The 19,094-nt window shown below is 42.6% G+C and overlaps 2 long non-coding RNA genes across 3 annotated transcripts in view; both read right to left on the reverse strand.

Annotated features, from left to right (window-relative positions):
* Window positions 1-19,094, reverse strand: part of LOC138430847 (uncharacterized) — a 155,371-nt gene that overhangs the window by 56,789 nt on the left and 79,488 nt on the right. The gene's annotated exons all lie outside the window — the stretch shown is intronic.
* LOC138430848 (uncharacterized) lies at window positions 3,860-8,736 on the reverse strand. Its single transcript, XR_011253410.1, has 3 exons — window positions 8,676-8,736; window positions 7,302-7,513; window positions 3,860-5,297 (listed from the first exon to the last, which is right to left on the reverse strand). It is a non-coding gene; the product is annotated as an uncharacterized lncRNA (long non-coding RNA).

The following is a 19,094-nucleotide window of genomic DNA, read 5'->3' on the forward strand; positions in this document are numbered from 1 at the left end:
AACATACTCCAGGAAACTTCCGTGAATGCTCAAAAGATAACTGAAGTTTAACTGAAGAGAACTCAAAGGTCTAGACTCTGTGAAATGAAAGTATCTCCTGCCATATTAATAAACAGGACATGTCACAGCCATCAGCGATTTCTGGCCTCCAGATGTGATGAGGGCTCCCCAAGCTGAGATCCAGCAGATGCTGCCTCCTGTACGGTGACTGCTGAGGAGCTCGGGGAATGCAAGAAGCAAGGTGAACAAGGAAACAGGGTCGGCCCCAGACAGCTGAGGCGCACAAGGAACCAATGCAGTGAGCCCAGAGGCCTGCCTCTGCCCAGACAAACAATGCCAGATTCCCTAACTTGACGCTGGCTCTCAATGCTCAGAATGCCTGCTCCCTTTGTTGCAAACTTGTGTGTAGCCTGACTGCCCCTCATGCCTCCTTGGAGCAGTTTTCTCAGGGCTACTGAGATGCAGTCTCCCAGGCTTGGAGTTGTAAACATTCCCACCAAGTAAAAGAGCTTTCTACTTTCAGGTTGTGACTGTATTTTTCAGTTGACAAATCAGACCCTCACACTAAAAGCATATGGTACAAGTTTGAGATTTTGGCCTGCTTTCAGAGAAACTTTGCTTCTGCCTTTTAGAGGATCACACTCATTGTGAGCTTCTCAGCTTCAAAGTGACACTGAATGAGTATTTGTAGACTTTATCAAGGCACCTTTGATCAAGGGAGATCTGTGAAAATATTCAGAGACAAATAACACCTGTATGTCACCTCTGACACCAACTCCAGACAGAAAATAAATAAAAAGTAATAATAATAATGGTCATAATAATAGCCACCACAATCAGTCTCCATTTATGCAGACTCTTGCTTGGAATAAATCTCTCACAATAGCCACATTCTTTTCTAAGGAACTCAGATCCAGAGGAAATGTAACAGCTTCTCCAGGCGACTCTGAAATGATGGGGATAGGAGTCACCCACAATCATCTACTTTGTTCCCTTTATGGGCCAAACACTTGAAATAGGAATTGCTTTGTGATCCAAATTGGCTGCAGAGATGAAACTCTGCCATTAAAACAAATTTGGAAGCTTATCAACTACAGCCTGTTTTAAAGCTGCAGCTGGATAATGGGTAGATTCGTGGATTTATTTTACATTTGTATTTACGTTTTTATGAATGTGGCCAAAATAAAAATGTTACAGGAACTCAAATCCTCTAAAATATTATTAAATCCAAAGAGTGTTAAGTGCCTTTATAAAACCACACACACCTATATATTCAGACACACACTTAGAATAGAGATTATATGGCTAGAAATTCAGTTTAGAAAAGGACCCCATTCTGCAAATTCATTGGCAAGTTTCCCTCACACTTGGAGATTAATAGCAGAAAAACCAAGACTTGAGACAAAAAAAAGAAAACCTTGAAATTATAAATATATAATAAATATAATAAAATTTTATTTTATTTTTATAGCTATATCACTTGGGTACCTTGATGCAGACTTTAGTGTTTTTAAGCAATTATTCAAAATAGTGATAAAGGGTCTTCTACGTGCCAAGTTCATCTCACTCATTCTCTCCCTACTTCGAGGCGTGGTGCCAGAAACCCCCCTTCAACTCCAGAGGAGAGTGTTTCTGGATTCGGTACTCTCCCCAAAGATGAAATCATGCAGAGCCACGTAAACACGAATGAGGAGCTAGCATCTGAAGCTTGAGTGAGTAAGCAGCTCCATTGTCTCAGAGGTATATAATGAACTCTTTTGTTTCTGGAATGAAAAAGAGAAAATGGTGGATTTCTGCCTTGAGCATTTCAGGGAGGTAAAGGAAAACAGAGATTGCCTTTGGGGGAGCTGGCATCCTGGGGAACGATGCATGAAGACCACAGGGAGCTGTGTGTGAAGAACTGTCTTCTTTTAAACACAAGCCAGCATCCTTCAGAGGCAAAGCTGGAACCGAGAGAAAGGGATGAGGCTCTCAGAAAGAATAATGGGCTTGGAGCGTCCTGCCTTGGGGATTCTGAGCCCATGGGGCCCCTATCACAATCCACCATCCACACAGGCTGTGTCTGGCATTGAGAAGCCAGGGCAAGTGAGGGGGTGAAACCAGAGGAGCTCTGCAACCTACTTGGGTGCATGACCCTGGGGTCACTGGGTAAGGCAAGAGGGAAAAAGGAAATCCCAAGAAGGAATCTAGAGTTCTGCTAATCTGGTAACTGCACACTAGAGCTATTTTTCCTCTGAATGACATTACTTGCAGCCTGCTTGTGGCCAGTCTTAGACATTCACGTGTTTTTGTGCTAACCGACCTCTCAAGTCTTCTTAGACTCGATGAAGTGGCACGTGTTAACAAATCAGCACTGGACTGGGAATTGGAAGGCTTGTTTAATAACAATAACTCTGCTCTTCAGTAGCTATGTGACCCCTGAGGAAACGTCAACTTAAATTCTTCAGTTGTACATCAGAATTTAGACCATATAGTCAAGGAATGCTTCCCACTCTATAATATTATGAGCTCATTTTTAAAATACTTTAAAATAAATTCTTTTTTTTTATTTTTTATTTATTTTTTTTTTAATTTTTAGTTTTTTATTTTTTAAATTTTAAAATCTTTAATTCTTACATGCATTCCCTAACATGAACCCCCCTCCCACCTCCCTCCCCAGAACATCTTTCTGGGTCATCCCCATGCACCAGCCCCAAGCATGCTGCATCCTGCGTCAGACATAGACTGGCGATTCAATTCACATGATAGTATACATGTTAGAATGTCATTCTCCCAAATCATCCCACCCTCTCCCTCTCCCTCTGAGTCCAAAAGTCCATTATACACATCTGTGTCTCTTTCCCTGTCTTGCATACAGGGTCATCATTGCCATCTTCCTAAATTCCATATATATGTGTTAGTATACTGTATTGGTGTTTTTCTTTCTGGCTTACTTCACTCTGTATAATCGGCTCCAGTTTCATCCATCTCATCAGAACTGATTCAATCTTTTGCAGTAAAGTGTCCATTAGCCTGGCTGAAGTGTACCACCTTCAGATCAACAAAACGTGGGCTTTCTTTCCTGAATACAAACTCTTTGTAATGAGTTAGCTTGGGTTAGAGAAACATCAGTAAGAAAGTAGTGCAGGCTAGAGACATAATAATTAGTATTGCAAATATAGTCAAACATTCTTAGGTGCTTGCACTGTTCCAGGCGCTGTTTTACTTAATCAACCTTATAAAATGGGTATTGTTTTACAGATGAGGAAACTGAGGCTCAAAGTATTAAATACCTTCATTTGTAACAAACTGTTATTGCTAAGGAGGAAAGGGGGGAGGCATGCATTGGAAGTTTGGGACTGACATGCACAGACTACTGTATATAGGACACATAATTAACACAGACATACTGCATAGCACAGTGAACTCTACTTAACACTCTGTAATGACCTATGTGGGAATAGAATCTGAAAAAAGTGGGCATGTGTATAACTGATTCACTTTGCTGTTTATGTGAAACTAATGCAATGTTGCAAATCAACTCTAAAAATTATAAGAAGGGTGTTAAATAACTTGCCCAACATCCTGCAGCTGATGTGTAGAAAACACAGGTTTCTAACACAGTTCATCTTGATGCTGAACCTGAATCACTTAAGCACTAGCTTTCAGGGAATAAACTGGATTGTGTTCAAGTCACATCATCTTTCCTTTCAGTCTCTACCAATACTCAAAAGTATATTCAAAAATCAATCCAGATAATTTAACGTTAACAAAAAGTAAGAACTCCAAAGTTAAGCCAAAATACAGAAATCTACCATAGATTTTAGACACATAGAACAGTCTCTTGGCATTTCTACCACAAGAAATCCGAAAATTATTACTTACTAGATTCTGCATAGGTGTTTTATTATTAAAACATATTTCAGAATGCTACTGACAAGTAATAGTAGTTGAGGAAAAGCAGATTTATTTCAAGTCTTGAGGTAAGTTAGAGATCAATTGTAGTTTTCGAATTCTGCCAAGCTCCCTTTCTATTAATGTACCTTCCATCAAGCTGTGAAACCATTTTATCCAAATAAATTATATTTTACTTCCTAATACAGACAGGAAGAACCAGAGCTTCAAACAGCACATAGGAAAATTATAGTGAGACTGTGTTTCTTGTTCAAGACAAACAAAAAGTTGCAGTTTGAAAAATGCAAACATTTGGCTAATTGAGTTTTAAGATACTTTGCAACTGCTTGAAAGTCAAGCTTTGTTTCTCCAGCCTGAACCGTAAGATTATCTGTTCTGATGATATACTGATGCTCTCTTTTCCTTTTACATTTTATCAAAGAGAATGTTAAAATTACTTTTACAGTAATAATCCTCCCAAGCCTACGGAACTCAAAACAGGCTAAAGAAAATATTCAGAGATGGCATATTATGCAGGAGAAGATGCTGGATACCTTCCCTTCTGAATTCTGAAATTCTCATAAAAATATATTATGCAAAATAAATCTTGCCGTGTAATCCATCTTTCAGCAAACGGTATTCTCCCATTTCATTTCCAAATTATCCAAAATGAATTAGGATTTCATATTGAGCTGTCAACATAAAATTATTCCTCCCAAATATATATTGGATTTTGAGAAGAAAAACAACACAAAGTGGTGAAAGTCTGATTTCTTTCATATCCCTCCAGTTTAACAAAGCATTCTGGAAGATACTCACTAGATTGTGCAAAACTGACTCATTCTTGACAATCCCTTAAGTAAAGTCATTTTATTTTACTGTGACAGTTTGTGGAAAATTTAAAGGTACTGCTAACTTAAAAAATATTCACCACCTAAAAGTTGAGAGTTCAATTTTATATGGTGGGAATTTTTAGGACTTCAAAACTCAGGAGACAGCAGACAGAACTGCTCTGAGAAGACGAGGGGAAAAGCCAGGTTATATAGAAGCTTGCAACAAAGGGCAGATAATCTGAACAGCAACATTTTTTTGTAAATTAAAGAAAACCAGATAATGCAAGTTAAAGAATTTAGTGCTTTTCTATGTTTGAGAAGATGGCGGAATCTGGATGCCCTGAAGTCGTTCCTTTGATATGCACCTCAGCCATCTGGGGCCAGTAACTGCATCCAAACCCTGAGCTTCCTTGGGGCTCGCCATAGGGAGTGGCTGCTGTCTGATGGCTGCTGGACGGTGTGTGCTCTTTCCTTCCGGAATTCCCTCAGAGCTCAGAGCTCAGCACTGTGGTGGCTGCAACTGCTGTTGCCTGTGACATCCCTGGTTACTGATGTGGCAGAAAATATTCCATTTCTCAGCACTAAGATTCTCTGTTAAAAAGAAATAGTGAGAAAGAGAGAGAGAGAGAAACATCACTAGCTCTAATAAAATGTTCTAAATATAGACCCAGATGTTTCTATTCACCCCATACAGTTGCACAAGGTCATGGTTCTTTGAAAAGCAAAACTGGTTATGATTCAGTGTTACCAGTAACGTGCAACTGATTAAAAGAAAATCACTGGATTCTGAGGATGGGATGGATCACTATGACATTACCCATTAACTGTTAGCTCTAAGATTAAACTACAAAGGAGTCTTCTTATCCAAGATAACCAGGGTGACACCTCATTTACCGTTAAGACAAACATACTGCTATCATCAATGCAACATGAACAGCAACGCCACTCAAACAAGAATTTTTAGTTTTTGACGCTGCTCATGTGAGCAGATGGGTAAGAAAAGGTTGAATTAAAGAGCCAGCTTTTCTTAACTAAATACCCCCCAAAAACTAAAGGGAAGTTCCACAAAAGTGAGCACCTTTACTCCCTCAAGCACAGCACAATTCTTTCCCTTCCACCTCAGACTATACGTAACTACAAACTTTCTACATTTTACACGCTTGTCAAAAGCAATACATCCAAAACTTGTCGACTGAAAAAATACATGCAACCTAAATGCTGAGAGTTATGTTTTATTTGGCAGAATTATTTTAGGACTTCAAGCCCGGGAGATAGTATCTCAAGCAACCCTGAGAGAACTGCTCAGAGGAGGAAGGGGAGGGGAGAAACCAGGTCATACAGATGCTTTGCATCAAAAAGGCAGGGAGTCTAAATGCCGGAAGTTTTTGTAAATTGAAGAAAACCATATACCCCTGGTGGCTCAGATAGTAAAGAATCTACCTGCAAGTTGGGAGACCCAGGTTTGGTCACTGGTTCCAGAAGATCCCCCAGAGAAAGGAATGGCAGCCCACTCCAGTATGCTTGCCCGGAGAATTCCACGGACGGAGGAGCCTGGAGGGCTACAGTCCATGGGGTTGCAAAGTGTTGGACACAGCTGAGCGACTACCAGTGTCATTTCCATACACTCCAAGTTAAAGAATGCAGCCCTTTTCTGTGTGTGGGAAGATGCGGGAGCCTGGGCCCACTGACATCTCTCCTTGGCGGGCACCTCAGCCGTCAGGGCTCAGGTCCCATGTTCTCACATCCTGAGCTTCCTCAGCGCTCGAAGCAGGCAGTGGCCACAGCCTGGTGGCTGCTAGGTGGCAGGGATTCTTTCCTTCCTGAGCCCCTTCAGGGCTCACCACTTCATATTAGGAGGCTGCAATCACTGATGACTGCAACACCCCTGTCTACATATATGGCAGGAAATATTCTGCTTCTCAAACTCAAATTTTAATTTCCTCTTTTTAAGCGTGTTCCTTCCCCCATGGCTACTTGTATCAATAAATGACACATAACACATCCTGTTCCTTAAGTAAAAATCCCAGGCGTCATCTCTGATCTCATGTTTACTTACACAGTACATAAAATTTATTCTGTCCTATTGGTTTTGCCTACAAAATATTACTTAACCATTTTCCCCCTACTCCATTATTTCTATGATCAACATCTTTTTGCATAACTGTCTGTCATCCGGATAGCCAAAATAGTTTAACAGGTCTTCCAACATACTTTCTGATCCTTTCGATCCACCTCTAGGGAGCAACCAGAGTAACCTTATTTATTAACAAAACTGTGAACTACAGAATCGCTTCAGAGGCCTTAGGTGGCTTCCCACTGCTCTCACAACTATTGCTTCCACTATAAGCCCTTACCTCCAGATGATCGGTAATCAATAATCAATATTTTTTTTCTAATAGTAAAAGAAAACTAAGGATTCACAGTCCTGACTAAAGGACTCAAATTTTGAGAAAATTAAATAGTCTCCTAAAGACCTTCCCGTGTTCTCTGTTGAACCCCAGTTCCTGGGAAAGCCAAGAAAGAAAGTATGGATGATTTCCTGATGGAGAAACTAACTTTTAGAAAGAAAGTATGGCAAGGCACATGTTCACATACCTTTCAATCAGTTGAGTTATATGTTCACATAAATAAGAGAGAGACTTCTGCAAACCTTCAGCATGGAAAATCCGTGGATGCCTTCCCAGTTCAAGTTTTGATCTCTGCGTGTTCTGCTCTTATCCATTTGCACTAGCCCAACTAAATCACCACCTCCAGCCCACGCAGCATGCAGAAGGTCACCAGAAAGCAATGGTTTGATTTCTGCAAGTCTGAGGGAAAGAAGAAAAGATTCTAGAAAGAAAAACAGAAACGAATTCTCTTCATTCAGACTTGGGCTAGAGTCACAGGCACAAGCTGGGGACAAGAAAATCCCTTTTCAGGGCAGCACGTGAGGAGAGGGGACCAGAGCCAGTCAACGAAGACCCCCACATGCAGAGCCCACACACAGCTCCCCTGGCCACTCCAGTGAAGACCCCCACACACAGAGCCCCCCAAACAGCTCCAATAGCCACTCCAGTGAAGACACAAACACACAGAGCCCCCACACAGCCCCACTGGCTACTCCAGTGAAGACACCCACACACAGAGCCCCCCAAACAGCTCCAATAGCCACTCCAGTGAAGACACCCACACGCAGAGCCCCCCAAATAGCCCCACTGGCCACTCCAGTGAAGACACCCACACGCAGAGCCCCCCAAACAGCTCCAATAGCCACTCCAGTGAAGACACCCACACGCAGAGCCCCCCAAACAGCCCCACTGGCCACTCCAGTGAAGACATCCACACACAGAGCCCCCCAAACAGCTCCAATAGCCACTCCAGTGAAGACACTCACACACAGAGCCCCCCAAACAGCCCCACTGGCCACTCCAGTAAAGACACCCACACGCAGAGCCCCCCAAACAGCTCCAATAGCCACTCCAGTGAAGACACCCACACACAGAGCCCCCCAAACAGCCCCACTGGCCACTCCAGTGAAGACACAAACACACAGAGCCCCCACACAGCCCCACTGGCTACTCCAGTGAAGACACCCACACACAGAGCCCCCCAAACAGCTCCAATAGCCACTCCAGTGAAGACACTCACACACAGAGCCCCCCAAACAGCCCCACTGGCCACTCCAGTGAAGACACCCACACGCAGAGCCCCCCAAACAGCTCCAATAGCCACTCCAGTGAAGACACCCACACGCAGAGCCCCCCAAACAGCCCCACTGGCCACTCCAGTGAAGACATCCACACACAGAGCCCCCCAAACAGCTCCAATAGCCACTCCAGTGAAGACACTCACACACAGAGCCCCCCAAACAGCCCCACTGGCCACTCCAGTGAAGACACCCACACGCAGAGCCCCCCAAACAGCTCCAATAGCCACTCCAGTGAAGACACCCACACGCAGAGCCCCCACACAGCCCCACTGGCTACTCACTCAAGAGATCCCCTGACAAGAGTTTCACAGAGACTCCTGAGCACGAATTCTCCTTCAGGTCAGGTTACAGAAGCAAATGCAAAGTAAATGGCTTCCTGTTTACTTCCTTTGGCCATTCTGGCCTCCCTGTTATTAAACAGGATTTTTTTTTCCTATTTATTTAGAGTTGTGGGAGGAAAGATTTTCCAATAACAATGTGAATGTCAGAGCTACAGGGGCCTCAAATATATCAACTGAGTGGGCCTATTTACCATGTCAAACAATGAATTTATCATCTGTGACATACTATTACTTTTAAGTCTCTGGGTACTAAAAATGCTTTTCTCTACTGAAGTCAAGATAACTACTAAATTAATTTTGTTTCGCTTTTTCCTCTCATGAATATTTTATAGTTCCTTTTTCAGGACATCTAGATTGTCAAGTACATCTTCTAATTAAACTCACACATTTTAATTTTCAAAAATTTTGATATAAAATGTATATACCATTTAAATGTCTTCCCTGTCATCATCTCACCTGCAGAACAAACAGCAGTGGTTGTGGTTTAATGTCATCTGTCACGTAGTGAACTCTACAAAAGAATTTCCTCTGCGGTATAAAAATTTGGGTCTTTTAATCCTGATTACCAAAATACAGATTCCTTTAAAGAACATGTCTGACTTAAATGAACAGAGCTTATCTGATTGGAAAAAAAATTTGATTAGTTATTTAAAAACCCAATTCTGCTATATCGTGCTTTCAAAGAGCAATGTGCATGATTTCACAAAGTATCTTGAATTATGAAATAAAAGTCTCTTTCATTGTTTCTGAACCAAGTGCTGTTCAAACATACCACATATTTTTAAATTATTGAAGTTGTATTAAACAAACACAAGTCTTCTGAGGCTGGATTACACAGTTTATGCCAGTGCTTTTTAGCTTAGGCAGTTTTGCCCTCCATCCTCCCTGTGGACATTTGCCAAGGGCGGGAGATTTTTTTGATCATCATAACTGTGATAAGAACAGGTAGGTTGTTGCTGATAACCAGTGAGTACAGGCTGGATAAATACCCTAAAATAAACTCTCTAAAATGCATCAGACACCCTAAAATGCATAGGGCACCCTAAAATACCTAAACTGATAAACAGTCTAAAATGCATAGGACAGCCCCTCACAACTCAGAGTTATCTGATCCAAAGTCTCATTAGCACCAAGGTTGAGGAGCCGTGAGCTATACACATCGGGAGAACTCAGCTAAGAAAGAGAGGAGTGAGGTCCTTTTCTCTTAAGCAGACAGCTCTCAGAGAAGTAGCATGTATGTCTGTGGATACACAAACTTAGAACTTGATTGCAAGTTCATAAATTCAGGAGTGAGACATAAAGATGAAGTGATGCCACGAAAACTGTGAGAAAAAGTGAAACTATTTGACGATCCCACGCATCAGCTGCTCAGCATCATTGTAAACTTGACAAAGGCCCCTCCGCCTCACCAGAACCCCCTCATTCCCAGGTGATGGTTGGCAGGACTAAGCTGGCCCAAGCCAACAGACGTGCCCGGGTCACTCAGAAAAGTCAGAGTGAAGATGTGCACCTAAATTTTCTGTCTCTCAGTCCAGCTCTTTTCTCAGCTCAGTTCAGTTCAGTTCAGCTCAGTCGCTCAGTCCTGTCCGACTCTCTGTGACCCCATGAATCACAGCACGCCAGGCCTCCCTGTCCATCACCAACTCTTGGAGTTCACTCAGACTCACGTCCATCGAGTCAGTGATGCCATCCAGCCATCTCATCCTCTGTCGTCCCCTTCTCCTCCTGCCCTCAATCCCTCCCAGCATCAGAGTTTTTTCCAATGTGTCAACTCTTCGCATGAGGTGGCCAAAGTACTGAAGTTTCAGCTTTAGCATTTTGTCACTACAGCAAGTATAATTTTACCACATTCCTTATCTATTTAAAAAAAAAAAAGGCAAAAGGAGCTAAAAAGTTAAAAAGTTTCAGGGCTGCGGCTCTAGAAGATAAATGAGTCATATCACCAGATGGAGCATCACCTAAATGACACCGCAAGGCCTAGTCACCATCAAGATACTAAAATATCAGTGACTCTGTGGAAGAAATACTGTATGGCTCATATTCACAGACACCACCTTACACCCACTGAAGGGAGATTGCTGGATAAACAGAACAAAGAGCAGGTTCAGCTTCAGTAGACTAGATCACTGTCAGGGGGCTAGAGGAAGACGCTCTTTCTGCATCTGGCTCTTTTCCTGACTAACTGCATTAACTCAAAACAAGTAATTTAAACTGTCGTTATCTCAACTATTTCATTGGTAAACTGAAGAAAGTAGCTATCATGTAGATATGGCTGTACAGATGAAATGGGACAAATCTACATGGATGTACCTTGAGAAGAAAAGCCAATACATAGACAGACAGTGTCATTATCCTCAGTAAAAGTCTACGCTTTTATTATCGATGCTGTTTCCTGCTAGGCTTTGGGCAGTGTGTTCCCTAAAATATGTGTTCATGTTCCTGGTAAAAGGAGAAATACTTTTTAAACTTTAACTATTGTGCCAGATTCGAATGGGTTTTGCCGAGAAGGATGCTGGTTTTAAAACTGTCCTGTGAAGCACTGACTGCAAGGAGCGGTTCCCTGAGAGAAGCAGGGCATAACCAATAAAGGGGGCATGCTGACACTGACGCCTCATCCAGAACAACCCTCACAAGAGCCTCTGTTGGTTTCCTTTATAGCAACTATGTTTATAGCTGTGTGTTTGTAGCAACGATTCTCTGGCTAACAGACCCTTAATTTCATTTCAAATGCAATATGCTCAGCTTTGTGATATGAATTCAGTCATCACAGAAGCCCTGCCTCCTCTAAACCATAGCAAGCAACCTAGTGCTGGCCAGTGACTTACAAGGATATGCCTGCTGGAGAGAGGTTTGGTGAGATGTTTTCCCCTATGATTAATTAAAACAAAAAGGGTAGATGCAAACCCAGAGACTCTTTTGTTTCCGTCCATATTTCATACTTTGGTAACACGGACATGAATGAGATGTCTGGAACTCTAGCAGCTGTCTGTCAACCATGAGGCAAAAAGCTTGAGGTCCAAAGCTAACATGGTGAGAATGACTGGGTGGGAGGATGAAAAGAGAATGAGCCCTCGATGACATTAGTGAGCTTCCTAGCCAGTCCCAGAACCACTGCATCCAAATGGGTTATTAAGTATAAGCTGGATGTTCCCTTGTGTTAAGCTAATATTGATCAGGATTTTAGTACTCTCAGCCAAAGTCTCCTAATTAATACACCCAGCACACCAATTCTACTTGTGCCCTCTAGAGATCTTCTAAGCATGCTTTTTATATAAATTTAGCATATCTCCATTTCTCTTATGAAAATCTCACATTTTGTTACTGGAAGAAAGAAGACCCTAGGACATAAGACCCTGGACAAGTAACAAGTGCTTCTGCTTCATGGATCAGAAATAACAGCACTTTCCTTCCCCCATTTCCGTATCTTGCCAGCAGTGATTCCTCTGCTGGGAAGCCCAGTCCTTCTTTACCCAGCTGCTCCATGTCCACTCATCCTCTGACTCTCGGCTGGAGATTCACTTTTGTGAAGCGAAGTTACATGATGTCAACTTTGGGATCCTATCTACATCAAACAAGTCTTGTCTTTTGGTAGCAAGAAAGAGAACACATGTTCAAACTGGCTGAAGTAAGATGAGGAATTAGAGGCTCACAGGACTGGACAGTCCAAGAAGAGGCGTGCCTAAGTCAAGCCTGTAATTCAAGGCTCAGATAAAACTGTCTAGACTCAGTCTCAGCAGCGCTCCCCTCTGCTGTCCACTGTGCCCATCCATCCTTAGACAGGAGCCTTTTTCATGTGCAAAGATAGGTTTTAGGAACTACAAGACCGATTCCCTCACTCAGATGCTCCAGTGGAAAAGTAAATACTTCTCTGCAACCTCAACAAAAGTCCCAGACTCCTCTCGTTGGCTTAGCCAGGGTCATGTGTCCAGGGCTGTGGAAAACACTGATTAGTTGAGTATGATTGGGGTGGGGACAGTCCCACACTAATCCAGGCAATCGAGAAAAGGAAAACAACTGACTTCCCAAAGGAATTCCTGCAAATGGGAACATGGATGAGGAGAACAGACAGAAATCGTAATCTCTTGCACACACTACAACATTATACCCTACTTATTAATTTAGAAAGAGATACTGATTATTTATTATGTTCCAGAACCACTGGTTCTCTCTACACTAAGCCTCACTCCTCAAAGAAAAGGACACGCTTATTCAAGGCATTTGACAGCGTACAGAGACATTGTGCTGTCTTTTTCTGTATTTGTCACCGTGCACCAAACTGTGAGACCCTCATAACGAGACCTAATCCTTTTCCTCTTTCCATTTTCAAAACCTCCTACAGTGCCAGCTTAACACATAGTGTTCACTCAATGAATCTTTACTGAATGAATGTATTAGTGCTCAAGTACTCTGGGCAGAATTTGAGTTGTAATTAATAGTCGATAAGTGTATTTACCCTGTGTACCTGCTAAGCACTTCAGTCATGTCCGACTCTCTCTGACCCCATGGTCTGTAGCCCACCAGGTTCCTCTGTCCATGGGATTCTCCAGCAAGAATACTGGAGTGGGTTACCATGCCCTCTTCCAGAGGATCTTCCCAACCCTGGGATCAAATCCATGTCTTTTGCCTTTCCTGCCTTTGTAGGTGGGTTCTTTACCACTAGCACCACCAAGGAAGCCTATTAATTTATTATAAATAATTCCCAAGATGTATTTTGCAGCTTTGGTAGATCCCTAGCAAAAGCAGGGGCTTCCCTGGTATCTCAGATGGTAAAGAGTCTGCCTGCAATGCAGGAGACCTGGGTTCAATCCCTGGATCAGGAAGATCTCCTGGAGAAGGGAATGGCAACCCACTCCAGTATTCTTGCCTGGAGAATCCCATGGACAGAGGATCGTGGGGAGCTACAGAGATGCTGAACAGAGTGAAACTGAAACAGCAGGCCTCCTTTAACCGGCCACCCACATAAAGAAGAGAGAGGACGTGGAGCGGAGAGATCGGAGATGTAAAGCTGTGTTGCAACTAACTTTATTCAAGGTCACTTAAACATGGAAAATATTTCAGCATCGAAGGTGATGGGACAGGGAGATAGTATTTGCAAAACGGATGTTGTAACCATTCATTAAAAACAAAGTGGACCTTAACTCTCTCAAGAATGTAGGTCACAACATGAACAAAAATAGAAATCTAAACTCCTTGGACAAAGCCAGGGGCAAGCAGCCAAAACTCAAACATAAAAACCACTCTCACTAACTTAAGTAAGCAGCAGGAAATAGCACCGTTTGGACCTGGGTCCAGACCAGCCAGGGCCCCCAGGCCCGGCTCAGGCAGGAAATCCTCCTGCCATCTCTCTCAGGGCTCAAGTCTGAAGCAACTGCAGGAGGAAAGCACACATCTAACCTAAGCTCGACCTGAAGAGGAGAGGTGGACACTGAGAGCCACAGTTCCACAAGCACAGGGGCCAAAAGAGCGGGCACGCCGAGCAGGGTTTCCAGAGGCAGAGACGGGGCCAGCGCGTGAAAATCAGTCTCAGAGAGTCTTGAAAATGGTACTGCAGTCTGCTTGTCTTGTACGTGCATATTCACACACATAGTCGCATAGCTACTTTTCTAGTGAGGCTTTCGGTTTCAACTTCTAAAGGGGTCTTTGGAACATCTGTATTAAGTCCTTTAAAAAGAGAGACTCAAGTAATCGAACTATTTATTTGATTCAAAGACTTACAGCTTGCAATCCATTACTTTTCCTGTGTCTTCTCCTTTTATTTATTTAGAAAGAAGTTGCAAAGGGTAAAAGATATATGGCAAAAATGAGTCAAGAGTAACTAACCTATACCACCAAAAAAAGAAATCATTATTCTTTCCCTTTTGCCATTCCATGTCTTCAAACCTTCCGAAGCTTTCTCATGGACATTTTTGCTTGTGAGACAATGGCACACATAATGGCCTGTCATCCACTTAATTTAGGACATCACTTTTTTTCCTTTTTCGCCTGCAGTTTATGACACATGTTAATCACTTAAAATGGGCTGAATATTTTGATGGGAACTAACAGAAAGATGTATATATCTTGAAACAGGAAGATATACTAATCTGAATGCTATATTGGCCACTTTGAGGAAATCCCCCCCTCCGCCCCTGGAATCCCGCGCGCCCGTCTCCGCTGCCTCCTGAGCCGCATCTGCGCGACCTGAGGCGCCGGCGGAAACCAGGGCGTCTCCGCGCGCCCCGAACTGGACTCTCCCGGGACCAGAGAGGAAAACAAAAGGAAACAAAGCAAGCACAGATGCTTATTTGTGCGCTCCTTTAGTTGTTTTCCATAAACCTCCTGTTTATGTCCGTGTTTTACACCGAGAAGCTCGTGGAGGGCAAGGAGCTTCCACACTTAGCTCGTTTTGCGGTCATGAAACGCGGACGCGGAAGCCGGCGAGCGCTCGCCAGTGAAGGCCCCAGACTCGACTTCGAGAACTCCTCTCAAGCCTCCGAAAACTACCTGTAAGGGGGAAAGGCACGGGGCAGCTTTCCTTTTTTTTTTTTTCAGTTTTCTGTGAAAGTGAAAGTCGCTCAGTCGTGCCGACTTTTCGCGACCCCATGGACTATACAGTCCACGGAATTCTCCAGGCCAGGATACTGGAGCGGGCAGCCTCTCCTTTCTCCAGGGGATCTTCCCAACCCAGGAACTGAACTGGGGTCTCCTGCATCGCAAGCGGATTCTTTACCAAGTGAACCACCAGGGAAGCCCTCTAAGTGTCCTACCTTCTTCCAAAAAATTAAATGAATTTTGGCAACCTTTACCAGAGGCAAATCCACTTCCTCTGACTGTCTTTATTGCCTCGCTCTCACGCCCCCACCTGTTACTCACACTCTTGTGCAAACAGTTTCTACCCTCCTCTCCAGCTCCATCCCTCACAAATGTGCCTTGTCCGCCCGTAGAGTGCTCTCCATGCTGAGGTCATAGTCTGCTGTTACACGATGCTTGGCTTTTGCTTACAGAAAGAAGGAATGAATAAACAGAATTCAGTCACTTTACAAAGAACAAAGGCACCATTTACTCCTGGCTTCGTATAGTGCCTATAGTAACAGGGAAAGTGGGGTGTCCATTAAACTTCATAAAACGTCAGCTGGATCAAGGGATTACATTCCCAGTTCTTAGATTTAGGGACATCCCTGCCACTAGTCCTCACCAAGAGCATGTAAACAGAAGAACAAGGCAGTTGAAAGTCACTGAGTCTTTTCCACTTTCTCTTCTTTATCTGGCACCTAAAGCAAAGAACTGTGGAGCCTTAACAGGATAGGGAAGCAACAAGAAGGAATGAGTGTGGTCTTTGAATCTCCATGCAGTGGGAAACCAATCACAAAGCTGGAATCCATTTCTTAACCTGTTATTTAGTGAAAATTGAAATGCTGTTAGGTTAAGCCATTGTATTTGAGGGGGTTGGTATATGTTAAAGCTGCCCACTTGGCTCTTACCAATATGCTTACTCTATAGTGAATTTTCTTAGGGATTCAATATAGAGTCCACGGAAAAAATACAGTCCATGTTACAATGTACCCTAAGCTGTTTTGTGTTGGAAAAGCCTTAATTTTGCTTTCAAGTGATATTCTTGGAAGTAACTAATGAAAATAAGAGACCCTCCAGAATAAAGCCTTTGGATAATGGCGTGGCTCTTGAGAAAGGCCTTATTGATATGAAAATGAGGTGACCATTGGGAAAGTAACCCTGCTGGAGTTGTCATGCTTGACTGTGAAGCTGTGTAATGACCTCTCCTCGGAGGAAAGCTGTGACCAACCTAGACAGGTATTAAAAAGCAGAGCCATCACTTTGCCAACAAAGGTCCATCTAGTCAAAAATACAGTGTTTTCCAGTAGCCATGTACAGATGTGAGAGTTGGACCATAAAGAAGACTGAGCACTGAAGAACTGATGTTTTCAAACTGTGGTGTTGGAGAAGACTCTTGAGAGTCCCTTCTACTGCCAGGAAATCCAACCAGTCCATCCTAAAGGAAATCAGTCATGAATACTAATTGCAAGGACTGATGCCGAAGCTGAAGCTGCAATACTTTGGCAAACTGATATGAAGAACTAACTCACTGGAAAAGACCCTAATGTTGGGGAAGAATGAAGGCAAAAGGAGAAGAGGATTGCAGAGTATGAGAGAGTTAGAGGGCAGCATCAATTCAATGTGCATGAATTTGAGCAAACTCCGGGAGATAGTGAAGGACAGGGAAGCCTGGTGTGCTGCAGTCCATGAGGTTGCAAGGAGTCGGACACAACTTAGCAGTTAAGCAACAACAAACAACAGAATTACCTTGGGTAGAGCTAGTGGCAAAGCTAAGATACGAGGATAGCTAAGAAAATGGATGGAAAGAAACTGGGTCCTTTAGGAAGCTATCCCACTGCTGGAAGATGTGATGTCTGATAGCAATGTTTGTACTTAACTACTTAGAGTTTTATTTTCTTTCTCTTCCAAGAAAGGAATCCTAACTGACACAAATATTGATACTAAACTTATCATTAAGATGACTATATTTCAGCTTCAGGGTACCCTTGACCAAGAGACACACTCTCCAAAGTTAACTTTTCTCATTTTTAAGAAGCTTTAATAATTTTATGTTATCAGTGTGATTACAGAAAGAAATGATATATTAAACATGGAAGCATCACATATGCTACAAAGCCCAGGAAGAACATTTAAATGACCTCTAACATAAATAAATGAAGCATTCAAGACAATACATATGAACCTTCTTGTATTTTAACCAAGCATCATAATTGCCTGATTACACTGCCTTTTAAAAGACAGTAATACCAAACAGCAGAGAAAGACTAGATCCTATTTATTAGCCAACTGTTTTTAACTACTGTAAAAAAAAATCTATTACTGTAAATTCTTGCTAAGGACTCTGCTTTATTCCTCTAAAATGTTATTAAATGCTCTAATTCATTCAATTCTCCTTATACCCAACTTCTCAAAATTCAGGTACCTTTAAAATAGAAACTAAATTCCCGGCAAATAGCTGCACATGGTGGCATTTTAAAAGCATGGCCTCAAATTCTTTGATATTCCCCTCCTTTGAAATGGGAGCTGTGTTATGTCCCCTTGAACCCTGGGCTGGGTTGTTTCTGCTTTAACCAGTCAAGCACAGTGATAGTCACGCCATGTGTCTTCAAAGTATCGAAAAGGCATGATCTAGCCACCTTTTTGTCTCAGGACCTTGACCTCTGCCCATCACCTGGGGCCTGCCTGTGGGACTCAGTCACCATGCCCCGAGAAGTGCCAAGCCAGTGCAGCGTCCTGAAACACTGTGTAACAGCAGAAAGCTGTTCCCCTGAGATCCGTTTCAATCCCTGCCCTGCAGAATCTGTGAGCACAGGAACACCACCCTTGCTGTGGTCCCTGATGTTTCTAAAGCAGCAGAAGGGGACAAGCAAAGCTGACCTCACGTTAGTCCTTCAGCTAAACACCACGCGGAAACACTGCAAATATATCCATTAGATGTTTGGATTTCACTCACAGAATCACAGAATTCGAAACTTGCCAGATTTTCTGATTTTGCTCTTATAATTATAGAGTTCAAAAACCGAGAGGAATTTATTATCAAGAACTAAATATCTCATTTAAACAATTAAGAAAAGTAGGATCTAGGAAGATTAAGAAACACCAGACCTCACATACCACATAATGGCAGATCTATATTCAGAAAACAAAGCTTGTGGTGGCAGCGAAGCTAGGTTAGCAAGACGAGAAGCAGACTTATTTTCCAGACTTTCCGAACAGAAGTGTAGCTAAGTGACCGGTATGATTAGTAAAGAATATCTCATTCTATTGTCACTTGGATTAAGAGTTCCTTTAGACAAAATGAAATAACTTATGAGTGAAATAGAAGACATCTTTTAAAACTTACCTTTTAAAAAAAAAAGGTTCTTCTCAAATTCAGGATCTTCTATCAAAATATACATACTATGAAAATATATAGCTCAAAATACCCAGATAATAAATTAGCCAAATACAGATTCATTCAGAAAGTAGGCAAAACAAAATCAGCTTATAATGTAGGTACATTAACTGTCTATTGTTTGAATTTGAAAGAAATGCTACTGATAATAGAAGTAGTGAGACTTATTGTTTCATAGACATTATGGCCCTATTTTCTTTATTGGCCTGTTACAAACACAGTAGAGGAAGGCATGGCGACCCACTCCAGTATTCTTGCCTGAAGAGTTCCATGGACAGAGGAGCCTGGAGGGCTACAAAGAGTCCATGGGGGTGCAAGAGTCGTGTACGATGGAGCAACTGAAGCTAACAGTAGGGCACTCAAAAGCCAGTTAAGAGTTGACACACTTGGGCTTCCTCGGTGGCTGAGTGGTA

Source organism: Ovis canadensis, chromosome 26, assembly GCF_042477335.2.
Source record: "Ovis canadensis isolate MfBH-ARS-UI-01 breed Bighorn chromosome 26, ARS-UI_OviCan_v2, whole genome shotgun sequence".
Classification (NCBI taxonomy): Eukaryota; Metazoa; Chordata; class Mammalia; order Artiodactyla; family Bovidae; genus Ovis; species Ovis canadensis.